Source organism: Coturnix japonica, chromosome 2, assembly GCF_001577835.2.
Source record: "Coturnix japonica isolate 7356 chromosome 2, Coturnix japonica 2.1, whole genome shotgun sequence".
In the NCBI taxonomy this organism is placed as follows: domain Eukaryota; kingdom Metazoa; phylum Chordata; class Aves; order Galliformes; family Phasianidae; genus Coturnix; species Coturnix japonica.
Genome location: NC_029517.1, coordinates 55,141,907 through 55,148,011, shown reverse-complemented (window position 1 = coordinate 55,148,011; position 6,105 = coordinate 55,141,907).

The following is a 6,105-nucleotide window of genomic DNA, read 5'->3' as shown; positions in this document are numbered from 1 at the left end:
AAGGAATACAAATTGCAAAGAATGCAGGGAACAAATGTAAACAATTATTCCCCATATATGTGGAGTGTATTTCTTATTTATGCAAAACACTGATTTGGTCACACTCAAAGATCTTGACTTGGTCCTTGTTCAACAGGCTTCAAAGGTTTTCCTAAACAAAAGACAGACCTACACTGCAAATCCAATAAGCATTTTGCTTATGTTAGGAATGCAGGACAGGCCCCTCAGTGTAATTATTTCTGTTCTTTAATATAATCCAGAGTCTGAGGAGACAGAGAAGTTGCACAAAGGCCCACAGATCTTTAGCCTGCATGAAGAGCAATTGCACCACCCACCCTAAAGGCACAAGTTATAGAAGAATAAAGATCTAATCGCTTTTTTTGTTTCTCAGAAAAAAAAAAATCAAATCTGTAGTTCCTTACTGTATGTGCCTCGTTCCAAATTCTGTATGCTTCTAGTGAGAGCTATTGGGATTTATCATGCAAGTAACAGCACATCTGTGTCTCCAGGCCCTGGACTGAGAGTTCATTAAGGTAAAGGCTACGGTTTATTAGACATGTAAAGAACATTCCTACTGTATGTCCGTATTACAGCTCCACAAACAATGACAGTGCTGCATGATGATATTAGTTCTTGCAGTATTATCTGTATTAGCCCTGTGGCCTGAGGATTTTTTGTTCTGCTTTTGTTGCTGTCTTTCCTTTTCTTTCTTGATTTTTGCTGTCATTTCAATGCCAAGTCACACAAAACTGAATTAGCAACTTCACATGATTTCACAACAAAGAACACAGAAAAAATATTTTTGTGTTTTCCCTATAGAACAGTAGCTTGAGGACAATGCTTGTAGAAGTTACAGGCTATGTCAACCAAAAGCATTTCAGTGTTTATGTAAACTATTGCATGGAAGCACGCAGCTCAACAATTTCCATCATATTACATTTTCAAAGTGACATTGTACAAAACCCTGAAGAGTCCAGCACACAACAGAGCATCTCCCAGAGTCTGGTCTCCTCAGATTCCTCTGCAGCAATACCTGTTGCTGTGGTTTAACTCTGGCAGGCAGCTCAGCACCACACAGCCACTCACTCACTCTCCCCAGGTGGAATGGAGGAGAGAACTGGAAAGGTGAGAACCAAACTCTTGACACCAATTAATCAACTGTGTAAAGAGTGCTTGTTTAAAATGACGATCAATAAGCAGTTTCTAAAGACTCTGACATTAAGAGACAATACTTCGGCCACAGGAGGGTTTAACTGACAAACATATTTGTGCTTCTCCATGCAAATATCTATCTCATATTCTGTTTTTTCTGAGCAACAAAATAAACAAACAAACAAATAAATAAATAAATAAATAGAAAATCCTCAATTAATACATGACATAGCACAAGTTGTTGCTAATATTTTGTTTTCAGAAAATTGAATATTTACCAGTTAGAAATAAATGATAAATGACCCTATGACTTGCTTTGGCCTATGCTCAGATTTGGGGTTTTGCATTAGGTTGGGACAGTAAGAGTTATAGGACTGACTGTTATTACAGGAACAGGAGAACCACTGTGGATTAGAGTATTACAAAGTGTCTGAAGCTCCAGAGGTCTTGAAAATAAGTCAGAATCTGAAAGTTCCTAACATATTAATGCATCTTCAGACTTTACATCTGCAAAGGTAAAGAGAGCACAGCCAATTCAGAGGCATTAAATGAACCCACAGACCATTTGAGTGAATCCATCTCAGAGCAGTGATCCACCACCAGCATCTCGTTGCTCCAGGCCATCCTGTCAGCTGCAGACTTTGAGTGGCTGGCAGACTTCTATTATGAAAAAGAATAGCACCTGGCCTCGTTAATTTGGTCCCGGGGGAGTTTGCTGTAACAGTGAGTTCAAAACCTTCCATATGACCTCCAAATTCATTTGTATTCTTGGCTGGTTCAAGTCATTGCCTGATTGCCAATAACATGAGTTGTGCATATCAAACACAGGGAAACTGTAAAATAGCTGAAATCTGGTTCTCATTTGTATGGTTTTTCCCCTATCCTCTCACTAGCAATACTTAACAGACAATAGTCACTAACTAATATCTACATAAACTCTCTATGTTTATATCTATAAATTAAGCATTTGTATTTTCAGATTATCAATACGAGGAACAATCATTTGACACATCAATGCTGAGGAATGGAGAAGCCCACTGTTCCCCTAGGTTGAATTCTACTTATCGTATTGCCTATCTCTACAGCAAATTAACTACAAAATGCTGCTGAGATAATCTTTGTTTCATCCCACAGGTTGATTTTGTAAAAAAAAAAAAAAAAAAAAAGGGGGGGGGGAAAAAAAAAAGAAAAAAAACAAAAAGGATACTTTAGATTTTCCCCTCCCTTTTATTTCTCAAAGAGAAAGGGCCTAAAAAGAAAAGGTTTAGTATCTTTATACCACAAAGAAAATACACCGTGACTGTCTACAAGAAGCAGGAGGAGAGAAGGGGACTGTCTAAATGCAGAGAAAGTGACGCTCTGCCATCTGTTCCCATGCATGGTCACCAGGCTGCTCTGATGTATTAAAGGCAGCTGCTCCCTCTTGCAAGAGTTAACGTGAGATACAGAAAAGAGAATATCCACCCTTCCAGTCTGACCATGCCTGAAAAGGGTCACAATAAGAACCTTTATGGTAACCAACTATTTGTGATATCACATCCGATACAATTCTTCTCTATGTTCTCTGCTGCCTCTTGTGACAGTGGCAAGCTGTATTTTCCTCTCAGGAACAAATGCCAGTGAATTAACACTATCATACTCTATTCAGTAGTCTTTGCTTTGCATGCATTACTCTCACTGTGCTTTATGTCACAGATGATTCAGCAGTTTCATCCTAAATTCAGGAATAAACAAAGATTACTTGTGGGGCTGCTTGAAGTAAGGAAGTGAACAAAGGCCTTGTTTGCTAAAGGGGAAAATAAATAACAGACTGACTGTTATATGAAAGGAAGCGAGACCAATGAGGGATACAAAACTCAGGACAGCAGCTGCTAGAGTATGAACTGGAACTAAGGTCTGCCTTTGCCATCTGCAGAGTGCATTTCCTCAGCATATGAACTGGGTCTTTTCTTTGCCAACATCATGGTGTCCAAAGCATAAACACACCTTTTTGTTTCTTTGTGTTTTGAAAGCATTTAAATGAAGTTCACTTCATGCTATTCATCTGAAAGTCTTTGCCTCCATCACTGCCTACCAACTTGCTTTTCTCTCTGTTTCTCATAGCTCACATTAAGTTTTCTCCAGGAGTAACCAGATTCATAGGAACAATAAGCCAAGACTTCAGCATTCCGTGACTGGGATATTTTATTTTATTATTTCTGTTCTTAATTATCTTTTGTTTAAAAGGTAATTTTTTTTGTTTAAAAGGACCAGATGAGGTGATACTTTTTAAATGAAAGCAGTTTCAGCTGACATTGCCCAAAGAAAAGACAGCTTCACAAACAACATGCCAGGGGAAGCAAGAAAATACCACTGGTAGTCAGGAACCTAAAGCTCAAAAAGACCCCGCAGCACAAAGCCAGGTACAGCCTTACGTTCAGGCCTCAAAAGTAGCAGAAAAGATTTCCTGGGGAGGACTGCATAGAGTTGAGAGCAATTGAAAAGTCTTACAAACAAGTGTTGGAGCAAGGAAACAGTGCGAATTTTTAATTTTTTTAATCCTGTCTTACCTCTCTGCTTCAAGTTTTGTGAGTTTTCTTTTAGATATAGAAAAGATAATTATTGTGGTTTTCATTATATTAAGCTTAGCAATTAGTTATTTGTTTTAAAAATATTTTGTGGGGTGTTCTCTATATGAGGAGGCCATGTTAGATTCATCTCAATGCTTTAAACACCTCCACTCATCTCATGCTTCCATCTCTGCCATGGAAAGAAATTGTCTGTAGAAGCACAGACTTATGACAATAATTAATGTTAACCCTAGTTCCATTTTCAGAGCATAAGAAGACAAGTTTTGTTGAATTCAAAGATAAACTGGCTTTTCTTATTATGCAAACCTTGCAAGTACATTTAGACACAGAGAGCTTGTCACTCTGTTGAATGTGCTAAACATGTAGACTAATCCAATCTATGTCAAATATCTGAAATCTGAATTTATTTTTCTTCCATGATGCTTCAAATGAGTAAGAATCCATTTTGCAATTATTCCTGCAATTATTTCTGAGTGTTCTACGTCCAAAAGCTCATTCTACTACAAATACATGTACATTGACACGTGTTTACATATGCAATATTTCTCCCTACAAATTTTACCTCTCTGCTAAAGTCAAATAATTGGCCTACAGCACTGAGCCCATTTCCTTGTGTTTATTTTGCATGGTGAAATCTGATTTGAGTGATTATTTTTTTTCCAGAAGCATATAGCCTTACTCTTGGCAGCTTTTCTGTACTACTGAAATTTCTGGTAGCCTGTTTGTGACACACATTGGCAGCAACAACATTAGAACCGGTCCTCTAGAAATGACTGTCTCAGCAATACCCGTTAACTTGCACCTACAAAGTAACTCCCCCCCCCAAACCTGTCCTTTTTCACATCCCCATGTATGTCAAAATAAGGGAAACTGAGGGCTTTCTTGCAGAATTAGTACCCTGGAATTTATTGACATATTCTAGGTATAAAACCTATTTAGAAGTGTGATGAGGTATTCAAGAGAGATACTGAAATTGTTTCATTAATGGACTTCTGTGCTTGCATCTAGGCCATAACGTATTGTCTAGGAACCTGAGTAACTCAAAACCACATTTGGTGATTGCTTTTACATAAATATGTCCTATGAAAATATTATTTTACTTCTTAACTCATCCACGTTTTCAGATTATCTCTTTTACATCAGCCTTGGGTACCTCTTCATATCAGTTTTATGTTATGTTCTACTGAAATTTACCCTGTGAACTGTACCCAACTATACTCCCAAGTTCTGGTCATTTCCACAGAGTTCTGTACTTAAACTATGCTGCTATAACAATGATATATTTTCTATGTTGTCCATAGCTGAAAAATTATATTAACTCACATTTCTTCTTTTTAGTTTTATTAATGTCTGACAGCAATAATTCACAAATAAAGAAAATCAGAAATGCATTTTAGTTGCCTGATTCCCAGGATGCCCTACCTTGAATGAGTAACGTTAATAGAATCACACCTATCTGATTTACATATATCTTTTCTTTCCCATCTGTGCCATTCCTATTGCACTGTAGAATTATTTACGTCAACATCATCTCCAATTCTGGCTTCTGATCCTTTCCTCCCACCCTTGCCCCTTTTCCTTTTCTAGAAATTTTCATATTCCCTTTTCCCTGTGTGTCTTTTGTTACTTGTCTAATCATAGACTATTTGTCTACCGTAGTCTCAAAGAATAGTTTCCCTTTTCATTTCTCATTCTTTCATGAGGGACATGTTCTTCCTTGTTTCTTACGAAGGGCAGGACCCAGATTTTCAAAACAGGTGTTTGGGCTCTTCCAGAGAAGCTTAAGAGAACAAAAGGTCAAATTCAGCTGCAATGAATAACTACTCATCTTCACTCAGTTTGTTTCCAAGTTCTATCAAGGGAAAAATAACTAAAGAAAAGCATCTCTAGGTAAACAACTTCCTTTTGTGGAGAACTTCTCATTAAAAAGATCACATAACACTCTGGCCACTACTAATGCTATGCAGTAGGTAGTGATCATGGCACTCATTAAAAAGTCCCTAAATACTACCTTTTAAGTCTACATCTGAAGAACATTTAGATAAGAAAGGGATGAAAATAATGCATTACTAAATGCGTGCTTCTCTCTTCCAGGATTTCAGAGATAGGGTTTCTTTTTGGTTACATCTTGTACAATCAATAAGAAAACAAAGGTTAAACAGATGTTTGGTTAATAAAGACAATCCATAATAAATGGAAATGCTCCACTGTTGAAGGCTCACAGTAAAATCCATAAAGGAGCAATCTCTAGAGAGAAAGATCCTTCTTCAGTGGCAATCAGCCCTTAAATGGCATCTAGGAGAAGTGGAGACAGGCTCCACTCCTTCCGGTAGCACAGCTGAATTACCTTCACCTGTGCTCCTGCAGCTGACTCATTGCTTGC